This window comes from Stegostoma tigrinum, chromosome 5 (assembly GCF_030684315.1).
Source record: "Stegostoma tigrinum isolate sSteTig4 chromosome 5, sSteTig4.hap1, whole genome shotgun sequence".
Lineage (NCBI taxonomy): Eukaryota > Metazoa > Chordata > Chondrichthyes > Orectolobiformes > Stegostomatidae > Stegostoma > Stegostoma tigrinum.
The window spans coordinates 56227296-56245066 of record NC_081358.1 but is presented as its reverse complement, the minus strand read 5'-3'; the positions used below and the strand labels follow the sequence as shown (position 1 = coordinate 56245066).

The following is a 17771-nucleotide window of genomic DNA, read 5'->3' as shown; positions in this document are numbered from 1 at the left end:
CAACCCTGTCCACTTGGGTGGCCATTTTAAGGGATCTATGTATCTGCACACCAAGATCCCTCTGTTCCTCCACACTGCCAAGAATCCTATCCTTAATCCTGTACTCAGCTTTCAAATTCGACCTTCCAAAATGCATCACCTCGCATTTATCCAGGTTGAACTCCATCTGCCACCTCTCAGCCCATTTCTGCATCCTGTCAATGTCCCGCTGCTGCAGCCTACAACAGCCCCCTATACTGTCAACGACACCTCCAACCTTCGTGTCGTCTGCAAACTTGCTGACCCATCCTTCAATCCCCTCATCCAAGTCATTAATAAAAATTACAAACAGTAGAGGCCCAAGGACAGAGCCCTGTGGAACACCACTCACCACTGACTTCCAGGCAGAATATTTTCCTTCTATTACCACTCGCTGCCTTCTGTTGGCCAGCCAATTCTGTATCCAGACAGCTAAGTTCCCCTGTATCCCATTCCTCTTGACCTTCTGAATGAGCCTACCATGGGGAACCTTATCAAATGCCTTGCTGAAGTCCATATACACCACATCCACAGCTTGACCTTCATCAACTTTTCTAGTCACATCCTCAAAGAACTCGATAAGGTTTGTGAGGCATGACCTGCCCCTCACAAAGCCGTGTTGACTGCATTTAATCAAGCCATGCTCTTCCAGATGGTCATAAATCCTATTCCTCAGAATCCTTTCTAACACCTTGCAGACAACAGACGTGAGACTTACTGGTCTGTAATTGCCGGGAATTTCCCTATTTCCTTTCTTGAAGAGAGGAATTACATTTGACTCTCTCTCCAGTCCCCAGGTACGACTCCAGTGGAGAGCGAGGATGCAAAGATCTTCGCAAGTGGCAAAGTAATTGCATTTCTCATTTCCCAAAGCAGCCGAGGACAAATCTGGTCTGGGCCTGGCGACTTGCCAATCTTAATGTTTGACAACATTTTCAGCACATCAGCTTCCTCTATCTCTATCCATTCCAGCATGCGCACCTGCTCTTCAAAGGTTTCATTCACTACAAATTTCTTTTCTTTCGTAAAGACAGAAGCAAAAAACTCATTTAGGGCTTCCCCTACCTCCTCAGACTCCTACGGCTTGAATTGTAGCGAGACAATCTATTTTCTTGAATTTGCATTTGCCAAGGGTGTATTTATGGGATAATACTATATTAGAACAGTTAATTAATAGTAGTTTATATATATAAAATTTTGTTAAGCATTGCAATACAGTTACAGTTGAGCCAATTCTTTTTATTTTGTCTGTATTTTAACTGCTGTGTAAAACTAAAGTGTGTTTAGCTTAAAGTCAATCAAACGGCATCTGGAATTTACCTTTAAAATAAGAACATGTTCGGGTCTAGGTTTTCTTCTTAATATATTTTGGTCTGGTCCATAACAATAAACAGAGTTAAGCAATCCCAAAACCAACTGATCCTGCCACAGTCCTGCCACATCCAGTCATGAATAATGGTAGGCTATTAAACAATTCACTGGAGGAGGAAGCTCCATGAATATCCTGTCCCAATGATAGAAGAGCCCAACACATCAGTACAAAAGTTAAGGCTAAAACATTTGCAGCAAACCCCAGCCAGAAGCACCAAGTGGACGATCCATTTCAGCCTCCCCCAGAGGCTCCCAGATACCAGTCTTCAATCAACTGGATTCAGTCCATGTGATATCCAGAAACAGTTGGAGGCGTTATGCTGCAAAAGCTACAGGGCCTGACAACATTCCAGCAATAGTACTGAAGACTTGTACTTAAAGTCATGTAGTTTGACCAATCAAATTGCATCTGGAATTTACATCTACCCAACAGTGTGGAAAATTACACAATTATACAAAAACAGGACAATTCTACCCGGCCAGTTACCGCCCTGCCAGTCCACTCTCAATCATCAGCAACGTGATGGAAGATGCCACCAACAGTGCCATCAAGCAGAACCTGTTCAGCAATAACCTGCTCAGTGACACCCAGTTTAGGATCCGTTCAGACTACTCAGTTCCTGACCTCATTATAGCCTTAGTTCAAACATGGACAAAAGAACTGAATTACAGAGGTGAAGTGAGAGCGACAACCCATGACATCAAGGCCTCACCTAACCTCAAGTGTGGCCTCAAGGAGCCCAGGCAAAACTGGAATCAAGGCAAAATTCTCAACTGGTTGGAGTCATACGTGGCACATAGGAAGATGGTTTGGAGGCCAGTCATCTCAGCTCCAGGACATCGCTGCAGGAGATCCCCATGGCAGTCCTCAGCCCAACCATCCTCAGCCGCCCCATCAATGACCCCTCCTCCAACAACAAGGTCAGAAGTGAGGATGTTCACCAGTGATTGCGCATATTCAGCACCATACGTGACTCCTCAGATAACAGGAAACAATCTCTCAGCATTATCTTGTCAAGTAACCGTATGTGGAATATCTTGTCAAACTCCTTTTTGGAAATTCAATTAAACCTACTGGTTTCACTTCATCTATCCAGCTTATTGTCTCATGAGTTTATAATATAAAAATCCCTACAGGGTGGAAACAGGCTCTGTGGCCCAACAAGTCCACACCAAACCCCAGAGCATCCCACCCATACAAGTTTAATGGAATGTATGGACAAGTGACAGTTGAAATTTAATACCGAGAAGTGTAAAGTAGTTTCACTTTGGCAAGAAGAACAAATACAGTAGAAATTAAAAGATTTTTTTTATAAGAGGTATAAGAGCAGTGGAAGCAGGAGGTATAGGTGCATAAATCATTGCAAGTATTGGGACAGGTAGGTTAAGAGAGTGGTTAATAAAGTGTACAGCATCCTAGATATTACGAATGACAGCATAGAAAACAAAAACAAGTACATTAATTTTTAAAACCCATTGCACAAAAGAATTGTACAAAATACTGGATTAGCCTCAACTGGAGCCTTATGCCTGCACACCACGTTATAGGAAGGATAGGGAAACATTAGCCAAAATACAGAAAAGGCTCTGTAGACAGAGTACCTATCAAATAAGATTGTCTTGAAAAAAGCAAAGTTGAGTTTGTTGAACATTTTTAGAAATGATGGAAGGATAATGTTTAATCATACTCCAGACTTGTGCTTTGTATATTGTACATGGAAATAAATGGCCCTTGAGATTCAATGCTTAAATGTTAAGTGTTTTGACAACTTTGCACTGGAAAAATATGAAAGCACTGAAGTGGCTGATGCAAGAACATTGCCACAAATACACCCATAGTAAAGTCAGGAGATATTTAAAAAAAGACTCCTGTTGCTCCTACTCTTTATGCTGCAGCAGTGCTCATAATTTATGCTAAAAATCAGTCATTGATTTTCCAGTGTAACTTTCTTCTCGAAGCTATTTTGTTTTGGCACTCTTGTGCAGAGAGTTAAAGTGCAGAAAGCAATGAAACCATCATTTGCTGTAGCAGGATGAGTCAGAGATTAGCCCATAGGAAACCTCTAGGCTTGCTACTGGCGTCTAGCCTTCTCGAGCTTCCAGCAGCCACCAAGGTCAAATTAATGAAAAAATGTGTCCTTATTACTGTGCCTTCTAGCTGTGCCTTTATGTTATGCCAACTATCGCAGCAAATTAAAAATTCTAGTAGTCATGCGCATTCATGCTGTGCAAAAATATCAAAATTACTCAAACCACAAGAGCGATGCAATAGCTTTTAGACCCATAATACGGAAATGTATCTGTCATGTGCCATTCCTGACAGTGGTATTTGAGGCAGTTAGGCACTCTTGCTTTTATCTGATTTCCCCATATAAATCAAAATTGCAGATGCCAGTGAAGTGCGGGGACACTTGTGCGGTTACATGGCAGGAGAAACATTTCAGCGGTGAAACCCAGTGACAACTGATAACTCAGCCAGTTTGGTTTGTCGAACAAGGTGGACCCTCATTATGGCCACAACTTCTGTGCCCAACCCCATTGTCATTGATAAGTACTGAGAACAGTTTCGGTCTCCTTAACGCAGGAAAGATATTTTAGCCACAGAGGGACCTTTTCCTGAGATGGCACAAAGGTGCTATGAAGAGAGATTGGGAAATCTGTGGTTGTATTCTCTAGAGCTTTGAAGAATGCGAGGTTATCACATTTAAATATTTTGTGAATTTCAAGGGACAGGCTGATTAGATGCAGGTAAAATGATTTCCCTAGTCAGGGTGTCTAGAACCAGAGGACACAATTTCAAAATAATGAGGAAGCTACGTAAGACAAAGACAAAGCTTTTATAAAGAAAGTTGTGCATTTTTGGAATTCTGTATTCCAGAGGATTGGAGGAACTCAATTATTGAGACAGTGAGTATGTTTAACATACAGAATTTTAGGTACCAATGGCATAAAGGAAAATGAGGATAGTGTGGGACGAGAAGAAGCTTTTCAAGTGGATGTTCAGGCATCATGTTACATGATTGAACAGGCTTGAGAGGATGAATGGCATACTGCTATGCTCCTACACCATTCTCCTACTCCCCCGCCGCCTCAGCATAGAATTCAACAAGACAACTGCATAAAGTTGACTGATCACATAGTATTTTAGCAAATAAGAACCAAGTATAACAAGATTTTCATGTTCCCTTGCCTTTATTTTGAAGGCAGGAGTTAATTTTAAAATGTACACCAGTGAGTATACATAGCATGCAAATATAAACATGAATATGTCAGATGCTGTTGTGAGGCCTGGCAATAAAGCACACCCAGACTTTATCTCTGCCTTCAAGAGCTGTCAGGAAATTAAAATGTTATATTCTATCTAATTCAGTCATTATGTGTGTCACATTTCTGTAAAACCCCTTCCATTGCAAAACATTGGTTAAGGAAGTTCATACCTTATACTTCCTTTCAAATGTCCCTGATGATACTACTTGAACACCATCTCAATTACTGGGAATTATATCCTATACCCTCGAAGTGGATTTCCAAACTTAGCAGAAGATGAAGATTTCATTGTACTGCGTATATAAGAAGGAATCGATAGGAACCATAGCCAGGATTTCAGATAAACAAAATTAGCAGTGAGGTTCAGTGTTGAAAAGATACAGAAAATCAGTCTTATTGACCTTGATGTTGACAATGGAGGGTGTCAGTATGATGAAAGATTTAAAGCGTAAACCCAACATGCTGGGTTTCTCCCTCTCCTGGTGCATATGTCCGTTTCCTCGCCTTCACCTCGTAAGTATTGGAGTCAATGTGTCACTGTTCAACTGTCTTGGGTTTACAACACAATATAAGTAGCATTACTGGAACTTGAGTGGTGTAAAGTTGGTGCTCGGCCTCGTGTATGAGCCAGTAAATTAACATCCCACTTACAGAGGGATACAACCTTTATGCTTGGCAAAACTTCCGTACACTCTGAGGGATTAGGTTCAAAGTTGAGGTACATTAACTCTGGGTGAACAGATTTCAAACTTTAAGTTTGATCATAATGCTCTGAACAGTTGGGAAATACTCTGTGATATAGGCCTATTTCTAGGAATAACGTTGATACTCACAGGACCAGGCAGCATCCTGGGTTCATGGACTGATATTTCCCTAGCCCCTGAACCATCATGGGGAAATTTAGATAGTTACATATCTCATTTTCACAGCAGCCACTTCCTATCTCTGTGTGCCTTAGTCAATTAGTGTGAACGCAAGGACAGTTAGCAAGTATTTATCCATTGCCATGTGAGCTTATGAACAACTGCATCCTGTCCCCTGCAGTTTAATGAAAATCTGCGTAAAATAATGGTCCAAACCAATCAGTCACTCTCCTTTGTGGAACACCTATGCTCGGTTTGTGTCCCAGTTGCGAGCCAATTCAACTCCCCCTCCCATTCCTTGGATGACATGTCCATCCTGGGCCTCCTCCAGTGCCACAATGATGCCAAGCAAAGGTTACAGGGACAGCACCTCATATTTTACTTGGGATCCCTGCAGCTGAATGGTCTCAATGTTGGACTTCACAAGCTTCATAATCTCCCATCCCCGACCTCGTCCCAAAACCAGTCCAGCTCGTCCCTGCCTCTTTGAAATACCTGTCTTGTCTCTCACCTATCTGCTCCTCCCACCTCAGACCAACCACCTCCCCCAGCTCCTACCTACCAACCTCATCTCCACCTCCTTGACATGTCCTTCTTCCCTTGGCTGACCAACCCCCACCCTAACTCCCCACCTACACTCACATTTACTGGCTCCATCCCCGTCACCTGGACCTGTCTGTCTCCTCTCCACCTATTTGCTCCTTTAACCACCTTCCATCCACCTCCCCCCCCCCATCTATTTATTTCAGAGTCCCATTCCCCTCCCCCATTTCTGAAGAAGGGTCCAGACCCGAAACATCAGCTTTCCTGCTCCTCTGATGCTGACTAGCCTGCTGTGTTCATCCAGCTCTACATCTTGTTATCTCAGATTCTCCAGCATTGGCAGTTCCTACTGTCTTTTGTTAATCACTCACCCATATGTCTGATATAGAACACTCCTACTTCCATCACTCCATTCTACTTCTCTAACATCGAATATGTTCAAATATAACAAAGCAGGTCAGAGCAATGGAAAATCTTCATTGTGAACAATGGAAGTAGTAGACTACAGAGCCATCTACACTGGGCAAATGACTGCTTTGTGGAACATCTCTACTCAGTCTGCAAACATGAGCCTGATTTTCCAATCATTTGTCATTTCAATGCACCATCCTGCTCTCATGCTCTCTTTTCTGCACTCAGCCTGCTACAGTGTTTCACTGAAGACCTGCATAAGCTGGAGGAGCAGCATCTCATTTTCCACTTAGGGTCTTTATAACCTACAGGATTCAACAGAGAATTCAGCAATTTCTGCCAATAAACAGTTCTTCATTTTGATATTTATCTTGCCCTCCCTCCTATCTCTGCCTCATCCCCACAGTCTCTGTCTTGTTTTTCCTTTTCTTGTATTCATTTGGAACTCATCTTTATTCTGTCATTGGTATATGTTCTGGATCTATGCTGCTTCTTTCATGTCACGTCTTTGTCTTGTTTTCTTTCACTTTAATCTCCAATCTCCTGTTACCTTTCCTCAACCTGCACTACTGTTCCACTTGCACATACCCCTATCAGCAACATAAAAATAGTGATATTTTTGCACTTCTCTCAGGAACGAAGAAAAGTCATTGGATTCAACATATTAACTTTGCTTCTCTCTTCACAGATGCAGCCAGGCGTTCTGCATTTCTCAAGAATTTTGTTTTATTTCAGATCTTCAGCATTTGCAGTATTTTGCCTTTATTCATAATAAGAACTTCTATACAGTTTGATTTTATTGATACAGTTGCCAGAAGGCCTCATTATGAATGTTTAACTGAATTCCATTTCTTAAAAGTGTCGATCAACTACAGCTAATCATAATATCAATGACAGAAGCTTTTATCCAATCCGTGTCTCAATCTTTATAAATGCAAAGGCCATGAAAAAAGCTGTTCAAAGTATGGTAATATGGATGCCAATTCTCACTGCTAGGTGGTATGCCAACAACCACTGGCTACTAATTTACCAGAATATCCAAATATCTTTTGACAAAGGCAGTGCTACGGGTATGCATGAAGGGATCAAAAAGACACTTATAAAGTGAGCTCTTCTGTCTAAAGTAAGTGGTTCTTGTTCTGGTTTCTGGGTAACTTCTACACTTGCCAACGGGCCTTTGGTTCTGTACATAGTATATCCTGGGAAAATGGATATGCAGAATTGATGGAAATATGGAATGGTTGAGAGGAGGCATGGGAGATTGAGAAGAAGTTTAAAATAAAAGGCATGGAAAAACAAATGTATCAGTGTCTGACATTCATCATTATAATCAGTCTGAAGTCCATGTAAATGAAAATAAGTATTCTAGGCCATCTGAAGCTAATTTCCGGAGGTATTGGACCCAACTCCATCCTGCCCTCCATCTCCCTGGAGCAAACGTAAACGAGGATGGTCACCTTCTTAACAAAGATGAGTTTCCAGAGTTGAGCTCTTTCTTAAATCCTGACATCCAACTTCTTCACAAAAATGTGACTCCAGAAGACCAGCCCTCACCATGAAGAAACCTGTCAAAAAGAATCTGAAGAGAAATGAATTTAAAAGAAAGACTAACCATCATTTACCAGATTTCATTTTCTTAGAATTTCCCAAAGAAAATAAAAGGATTCTGCAGTTTAGAACAATAAGATGCAGTTTCATGGAAAATTAGAACATTCCAAAAGGGATAGACACAATAGATACAGAGTAAATGTTTCCCAGGTTATGGGGCCCAGAACCAGGAGAAACACAGTCGCTGAAAAAAAAGACAAGTCATTTGGGATGGAGATGAGGAAAATGTTTTCACTCAGAAAGTGGTGAATCTTTGGTATTTTCTATCCAAAAGGATTGCGGAGGCTCAATCATAAAGTAAGTTGAAGGCAGACATTGATAGATTCCTAGTTATGACTAACTTCAAAGAATATGAAGATAGCACAGGAATATGCTGCAGAGGTCGATAATCAGCTATGATCAAGAACAGCAGGTCAGGTTTGTAGAGCAGAATGACTTGCTTCTGCATCATCATTCTTATGTGCTAAAAAAGCAATTAAGTGTTCTTGAAGAATAAGCACTGTTGTACTGTAGGAACTATGATTTCCCATTTGTGTACAGCAGGTTACAGGGAACAGCAATGAGCTAATAAACAGCTAATCTGTTTTATTAACACTGGTTAAGAGATAAATGCTGGCCTAGGCAAAGAAAAGGTTATATAGCATTTTTCTCAGATGTTTAATTACCATTCATTTAATATAGATATTCGCTTGGTAGTGGTTCAGGCAAGGGTCCAGTAATCATGCTTGAATTCTGGATTGCATATTGACTGCAATATCACTTTTGCAAAGCACCTCTGCATGAGGATTTTTTTTGTCTTTGCCAACTCAGCAAAAATAGCTACTTCCAAACAGAGCCACAAGTATTTAAATATTAATATTAAAGTTGGAATGTTGTGATTTCTTTCAATTGATAGCAAAAGCTTTTCTTGGTGGAGAATTAATAAGTTTTTTTTTCTTGAATCGTATGTTTTGTCACTCAGACCAGTATTATCAACAGTCTGTATTTGTGGCATCTTATGTGTCATATTGAAGAAGAAGTAGCTATCGATGAAACACAAGGAGATGTAGTCTTGATAAATTTAACAGCAAATCAATGCAGAGCAGGAATCATCTAAGAAAATAGCTGTCAAGATATTGACTCAAAATAGTTCATGTTTTCATCACTAGGTGATTGATTTGAGTGCATTTACCACAGTAGCAGATATTCACACACCCAGCTCGGGTGGTGACCACTTAACAGATATACCAAACTTAATTGTATGGCTAAATTGTACTTTGAAATTGTTGCAAGAAATAAATGATAATTATATTTTGGTCCAGATGAAAAACCTCACTAAATTTTAACTGAGCCATTGATGAATCGTCTCCAATGTTCACCGAACTCTCTCAAGAGAATTGCCAGAACAATGGAAATGAATGAATATGTATGGCACATTCAAAAAAAAAATCAAAAAATCAGAGAGCCACAGCTGCAGAATTTACAAAAGGATTAAAAATATTGTTCATCCTTAAGTCATGAAGTGTTGTACTTTGAAAGTAAGGTTAAGCTAGCATTGCTAAAAGGAAATAAAAAGTTGAAACTTTTACTTTTTCACTTATCAGAACTAGGCTGCAAGGTACAGACTTGAAGAAAGGAATTGCAATGTATACAGTTTGAGAAGAAGGTACTGGCATGAAGATGCAGCAAACTAGTTACCTATCAATCTTAATTCTGAGACTCAGTGAATGGATTCTGTTTGGTCAGAGAGTTGCCATGGGAATAAAGCAGAGTTTGGCTGTATCCATGACTCCGTTTTATCTGAAAAAGGCGTAATATACTTACAAATTCCTTATGCCTACATAAAGAGGGTCCTGAGTATTCATATGTGTAATTTTTGGCATGCACAAATGAATCACATCATAAGCCTGATTGATTTTAAATTGGTTTCCAGCGTAACTCTTAGCACAGGCTGGACAACAGCCGAATCATGTCTAATGTCAAATATACCTTTCTGAGACTTGCAAGCATGGACTGGTTGAGCATGAAAGGCATGTTGTCACTAAATTGGCCAACAGAATACATTGTTTTAAATGGTCCACTAGCCATTGGGATGTATGGCCTACATACCTGACATCACATTGATACTGTAACTCATACCACACCACTCATTTTGACTAAACTGAAGATCGCTCACTGTCTTACCGTGTAGAAACGGCAAGACAGTGCAAGCTTCAACTGTCGTCTAAATTTTTGAGACATCTTCCTTTTCCAGGGTAATTTCCAAAATACACATAGTTCTCAATTATGTTTCTGTTTATATCTACAGGACCTACTACAACACATGATTGAACATCCATACAACTGGGAAAATTGCAGAGGCATTTGTCAGAATTGCATTATGGTGCGGCCTGCCTCGTGGCAAGCATAAAAGTTTCAACTTATCTTCTTTTAGCAATTTTTAAGTATTGTCATACCCAACAGTCATTTCTTAATCTCCTAGTTAGTCAATATAATTTTTGTTTGAAAGGACCTATGGAAATAGCTTTTGTAGATAATGGGTTACCTATCTTCAGGTCTTGAAATAAAATGCAACTATACATTTGGCAAAACAAAAGCCTTTGGAAAAGTTCACTCATGAGACGATATCATCCAAACTTCCTACTGTGGAATCAGAGGGACATTATTAAATTGGACCAGGCACTTCCTTACCAACAGAAGACAAATAGTTACAATGGATCATCTTCTCCTTGGGGTGACCTCCCTGCATTGCATCAGGGAACTATCTTGGGAACTTCATTCAACTTGACACACATGAACATTTCCAGCAAGTTTATAAACAGGGTGCTATTATTTACAGATGATGACATGGCATATGTACCATGTAAGATAAGATTGCATCAAATCATTGCAAGATAAATCTTCCTAAATTGTAAAACTGGCAGGATCCAAAAGAAACAGTATTTATTGCCAAAAATACCTGTCATGAATGCTGCCAACACAAAGGTTCCACCAGCAGATAGCTTTAAGCCCTGAGACAGAATGCCTGACTGACTGATGCATAATCATACCCATTGTTTCATGTTTAAAAAAATCCTTAATTGGGATTCCATATTCATTGGGTAATATTGAAAGCAAACATCATGTCCACATTTCTGGGGACATATCTTTAGTATTAGAACAAAAATATAAGAGTCAGATCTTGCTGAACATTTGTTTATCCAGCCCTGAAGGAAACAGGTTGAAGGTGGAATTATTTTATGACATAGGATGCTGCTCAAGACCTTAAAACATAGGAATAGAAGTAGGCCATTCAGTTCATTGATTGTGATCTGTCATTCAATGTGATCATGGCTGAACTGATAACTCCACTTACCTGGTTTTTTTTCCCCATAACCCTCGATTCCATGGCTGATTTTTAAAAATTTAAGCCTACAATTTTTTAAAAATCCATCCTCGACAGCGTTTTATAGTAAAGAATTCCAGACTGACTACCCTCTGAAAGAAGAAATTCCTTCTCATCTCTCTATTATATGTGCATCACATTATTCTAAGATTATGTCCACTGGTCCTGGACTCTCCCACAAATGGAAACAACTTTCTGCATTTACCCTGTCAAGTCCTCTAAGAATCTTGTATGCTTTGATCAGGTTGCCTCTCATTCCTCTAAATTCTAATGACTACTGACATTAACCTACTCAACCTCTCCCCATAAGACGTCCTTCATACCTGGTATCAATTTAGTGAGCTTTTTCTGGGCTGCTTCCATTGCCAGAATATTTTCTTTAGATAAGGGACTCAGATTACTTGCAGTATTTCTGTTGTGGCCTGGCCTGTGCCTTGTATAATTTTAGTGAAACCTCTCTACTTCAATACTCTATTTCCTTTGAAATAAAGACCAAACCTTCATTTGCCTTCCCTATTGGCTACTGAATATGGACATGATTGATGCATGAGAACTCTCAGACATATCTGTTCCATAGCTTTCTGCAGTTTTTTTTTCCATGTAAATAATATTAAGCACCTCAGTTCTTCCTGTCAAAGTGCAAGATCTCACATTTTCCCGCATTATAATCTATCTGGTATGTTTTTGCTAACTTGCTTAACCTTCTATATCCCTTTGCAGACTGTGTGTTCCACTCACAACTTGCCTTCCCATCTATTTTTCTCTCATCCAGAAAATTGGTGATAGTACATTCACCTCCCATCATCTAATTCTTTCATATATATTCCAAATAACTGTGGTCCCAGGACTGATCTCTGTGGTGCACCATCAATTACAAGTTGCCATCCTAAAAATGCCTCCCTAATCCCAAATCACTGTCTCTATTAGTCATTCAATTCTCTATCCATGCTAATATATTGCATCTCACACCACAAGCTCATCTTATTAAGCAGCTTAATGTGTGATCTCTTATCAAACATCTTCTGAATATCTAAATACATCACATTCACTGTTTCCCTTTTATCTCCTCTGCTTGTTAACTTCTCAAAGAATTCTAGTAAATTTATCAGGCATGAAACCCTGCTGGCTCTGCTTGATCACTCTTTGAATTATGAAATGCTCTGCTATTATCTCCTAGATATAATCATTTTCACACTCCAGACCAAAGACTTGGAATAGGAGTCACTACCACAAAGGATAGAGAAAAAATATCTTTATTTCATTCTATAGCATATAGAATGGAGTATTGAGAATTGCAAGAAAAAGTACCATAGTGCCCTTTGGTAATGATCGAACACGAGGAAGCCATCCATGCAAACTACATATCAACACTGTTTCTTCAAAAGAACAATCCCACAGTGAAGAAACTGTCAAAGCAAATAGTGACAGCCTCATTTGTTTGATAGTTAGAGGTATGATCCTTAGATTATTTCCATTTGATTCCTTACTTTCTCAGAAATACTACCTCAACCTGCCCTCCAGTGCAACCTATATGAAAAGTGACGGAATGTGAATATTAGTCTGCATGGCAGCACAACAAAAGCAGAAACAGAAACAGTTCAATATAATTCAAAGAAAGTTATGATCAAACTGAATAGTACACTGGTCAGTTTACATCTGCACTGGGAGGTGGAGGGTGGAGGTAATGACCTAATATTATTTCTGCTAGATCATCAGTTCACAGATCCAAGCTAATGACTGGAAACTAGGGTTTGAATCCTGCTGTGGCAGGTGACAGAATTTGAGTTCAGTAGATATCTGGAATTAAGATTTTCATGATGATCTTGAACGATTGTGAGGAAAAAAATCCCATCAGATTTACTAATGTCCTTTAGGGAAGTATACTGGTGTCCTTGTCTGGTCTGGCTTACATATGACTCCAGACCCAGAGCAATAATTGACCCTTAATTGCCCTTAACTGTGAAAATAGAGAAAGGTAATAAATGTTGGCTGACCAGTAACTTGCATATCTTGGGAACGAATTAACAAAAACAGTGCTCAATCAGTCAGAGATAAACAGTAGAGCAGTGGAGGCAATGCAGAGGCAATGCAAGGAAGAGCTGAGAGCTTGCCCCTGGTGTTAAAACTCTGAGGCCCAAAGGAGAAATGGAGAAACAATGGAGTAACTGCTGTGTCTTCTCAGAAGGACGAACTAAAATGAACTTGTTTGCTCACAACATCTGTAACATTTCTTACGTTTCGGTAGCCAAAGTCCTTTTGATATGATCTCAGATGTCAGATCATTCGGGTGCGCACCTCAGTGGGAATGAACATGTAAATACTCAGCACCAGCCCTGCACTATGCTATCATAAGGATGTTGCTCAGGTTCCAACCCCAAATTTGTTCTCTTCATATTCTTCAAAAACACAAACTCTTTTGAAAAGATTCATTTTTCCATGGGTTGTGTGTGTCACTGGCAAGGACAACCTTGTTTGCCTATCACAATTTGCCCTTAAAGTGAATGGCTTATGAAGTTATTTCAAAGGAGAATTAGGATTTAACCACATTTCTGTGGGTCTGAAGATACATGTTGGGATGACAAGACAAGGGTAACAGATTTTCTTCCCTGAGGACATTAGAGAGCTAGTTCGAGTTTTACATTAACCGTTGGTGGATGCCATGGTCAATGTTACTAAGACTATCTCTACATTTTTTTTCAGTGAATTCATTAAATTTAAATTCCAACAGTTGCCATATTAGGATCTGAACCCACGTCCTTATAGCATTAGTCTGGTCTTCTGGCAAGACCCAAGAGGCTCTCATTTCTAATCAGAAGTGCCTGGGCAGTAGCATAAAAGCAAAAGAGAAAGCATATAATGTGGCAAAGGGAAGCGGGAAACCAGAGGTTTGGAAGTTTACAAAGACCAACAGAGGGCAGCAAAAAAAGAATAAGGAGGCAGAAGATTAAATATGAAGGTAAACTAGCCAGTAATATAAAAGAGGACTGTAAGAGTTTCTCTGGGTATATAAAGGGCAAAAGAGAGGTAAAAGTGGACATTGGACTACTGGAAAGTGAAGCTGGAGACATAGTAGTGGGGAGTAAGGAAATGGCTGAGGAACTGAATAATTATTTTGCGTCAGCCTTCACAGTGGAACACATGAGTAATATCCCAAAAAATAGAGAGAGTCGGGGCAGAGCTGAGTATGGTGGCCATCGCCAAAAAGATGGTCCGAAGAAAAACGGAATGGCCTGACGGTGGATGAATCACCTGGACCAGATGGACTACACCCCAGAGTTCTTAAGGAGATAACTGAAAAATTACTGCTGCCTCACTGCACCAGGGACATGGGTTCGATTTTGTCCATTCTCTCCATGTCTGAATGGGTTTCCTCCGGATGCTCCGGTTTCCTCTCACAGTCCAAAGATGTTCAGAGTAGGTGGATTGGCTATGCTAAATTGGTCATAGTGCCCAGGGATGTTTAGGCTAGGTGGGTTAGAGAGAGGAAATGCAGGGGTAGGGGAATGGGTCTGGGTGGGATGCTCTTAGGAGGGGCAGTGTGGACTTGTTGGGCTGAATGGCCTGTTTCCACACTGTAGGATTTCTAGTGAAGGTGTTAGTGGTGATCTTTCAGGAATCGCTCGAGTCAGGGAGGGTCCCAGAGGACTAGAAAATCACCATCATGACACCCCTGTTTAAAAAGGGAGGAAGGTAAAAGACTGAAAATTACAGACCAATTCACCTAACCTTGTTTGTGGGTAAGATTTTAGAGGCAGTTGTGAAGGATGAGATTTCTGAATACTTGGAAGTGCATGGTAAAATAGTGAAAAGTCAGCATGGCTTCATCAAGGGGAGGTCATGCCTGACAAATCTGTTAGAATTCTTTGAGAAATTAATGAGCAGGTTTGACCTAGGAGAGCCAATAGATGTTATCTAGCTGGGCTTCAAGAAGGCCTTTGATAACTTGCTCAGCAGCCTCTGTGCTGTACGTTAAGGGCCCAAAGTGTTAGACGCAAGGTGTTAGCATGGATAGAAAATTGGCTGTCTGGCAGAAAGCAGAGTGGGTTTAAAAGGGTCATACTCAAGATGGCAGCTGGTGACAAGTGGTGTTTGGCAAGGTTCAGTGTTGGAACCACAACTTTTCACTTTATCCATTAATGATCTCCATGAAGGAACTGTGGGCATTCTGGCTAAGTTTGCAGACCATACAAAAATATGTAGAGGATCAGGTAGTATTGAGGAGGTGGGGAAGCTGCAGAAGGATTTAGACAGGTTAGGAGAGAGGGCAAAGAAGTGGTAGATAGAGTACAATGTGGGCAAGTGTGGTTAAGCATTTTGCTCAGAAGCATGTACTTGTTTCTAAATGGAGAGAAAATTCAGAAGTCTGAAGTGCGAAGAGACTTGGGGATTTTAGTCCAGGATTCTCTCAAAATAAACTTACAGGTTGAATCAGTGGTGAGGAAGGCAAACGCAACTTCAGCATTTATTTTGAGAGGAGTTGAATATAAAAGCAGGGATATACTTCTGAGGCTCTATAAGGCTCTGGTCAGGCCACATTTGGAGTATTGTGTGCAGTTTTGGGCCCCATATCTCAGGAAGGATGTACTGGCTCTGGAGCGGGTTCAGAGGAGGTTCATGAGAATGGTCCCAGAAATGAAAAGCTTAACATATGAGGAATGTTTGAGGTCCCTGGGTCTATGCTTGATGGAGTTTAGAAGGATGAGGCTGGAGATAATTGAAACTTACAGAATACTGAATGACCTGGACAGAGTGGATGTTGGAAAGGTGTTTCCATTGGTAAGACAGACTAAGACCTGAGGGCACAGCCTTAGAGTAAATAGAGGACCTTTTGGATCGGAGATGAAGAGAAACGTCTTCAGCTAGAGTGTGGTGAATCTGTGGAATTCATTGCCACAGAGGGCTGTGGCGGCAATGTCATTGAATATATTTAAGACTGATATAGATAGGTTATTGATTGTCAATGGAACCAAGGATTTTGAGAGAGAGCAGGAGAATGGGTTGAGAAACTTATCAGCCATGATTGAATGGCAGAGCAGACTCGACGGGCTGTAAGGCCTAATTTCTGCTCCGATGTCTTATGGTCTTACTACCACGGTGTCGTTACTAGATTACCACCATGTCCTATAACCCCCGTCCTTCAGGGTTGCAGTTCTCCGGTCTTGACGTCATCAGCTGTTCCTCCATCTGCCCATCTTGAGGTCAATGCACTTCTACTCATGCACAACACTAGCTCTCAAGGAGATGCCAGATTCCAACTGAGCCAACAGACTGGGAATAGCCAGCACTGGAAATTCCCAAGTCTGTCCAATGTGAAGATATTTGTCTTGCAAAGGGTGGCTAAAGAATCTGTCACATTTCAAAATAGTGTTCCTGGATCCAAAGGCAAGGATAGGGGAGGGGATGCAGAGGGGTGATATCCATAGGTCTCCTGCATAGATATGATGGGAGTCCAGTCTTGAGTGAATGTTAGTTCCTTTGTGATAGGTACGAGGCTTATCTGAAAAGGAAGTAAAACAAAAGAATTTTTTTTTAGAAAATGCAATTTTCTTTTTTAAGTGCAATACTAGTATTTGTAGCTTATCAAAATTTCTGAAAATAGTTGTTGCTTTGGGCTAGCAGGAGAGTCAATGGTTATCAGTGGTAGGCAAGAAAGCACTGTTGAGGCAACAGTTGAATCAGCTATGACCTTATTGAAGTGCAAAGCATGCTCAAGGCTTCAAAATGTCTGCTTCTGGTCCTAATTCACACATCTGCCACCCCCATCCATGCTCAAGGTGATATTAACTTGTTGCTTCAATATCCACCTCCATGCCAACCATCCCCTAATCCTCCAAAATGCAAACAAAAAAGGTCACCACTCATTAATAGCTTTTTAAAGCAAGTGAACAAAGTAAAGCTACAAATTCCAAGGGAAAATTGTCAGCAATGCCGAGTAACACAGATTCATCTTAATTTATCTTAAGTTTTCTGCGCTGCTCTTTTCAGAATTATAACAAAAATAGTGCTTATTGGCTACAACAGAGAAATGAGTCACGTAGTTGATATAAATGTCAAAACGTTCATTAATCTTGACAGAGAATGACCCATGAGATTCATTTTACCAACCAAACAATGGCTACAGTTATAATATCTCTTGAGAAAGAGTATTAAATGACATTTCATTTTTCTTTATCTGCTTGTGGGACATGAATGTTGCTGGCTGGACCAGAATTTATTTCCTGGTTCTAGTTGCTCTCAAGAAAGTGGTGACATGCTTCCACCTTCTCAAGAGCAAGAAGGGAGGGGTAAGAATTGCTAGCCCAAATAGCAAGTGAATAAATGAAGTG

At 40.4% G+C, this 17771-nt stretch overlaps 1 long non-coding RNA gene across 3 annotated transcripts in view; it reads left to right on the top strand.

The window, feature by feature from the left end:
• LOC132209585 (uncharacterized) overlaps positions 1 to 17771 on the top strand; it is a 167731-nt gene that overhangs the window by 14682 nt on the left and 135278 nt on the right. For all 3 annotated transcript variants that reach the window (XR_009445753.1, XR_009445751.1, XR_009445752.1), the window contains exon 2: positions 10369 to 10443. This is a non-coding gene — a long non-coding RNA (uncharacterized LOC132209585). The remainder of the gene's footprint in view (positions 1 to 10368; positions 10444 to 17771) is intronic.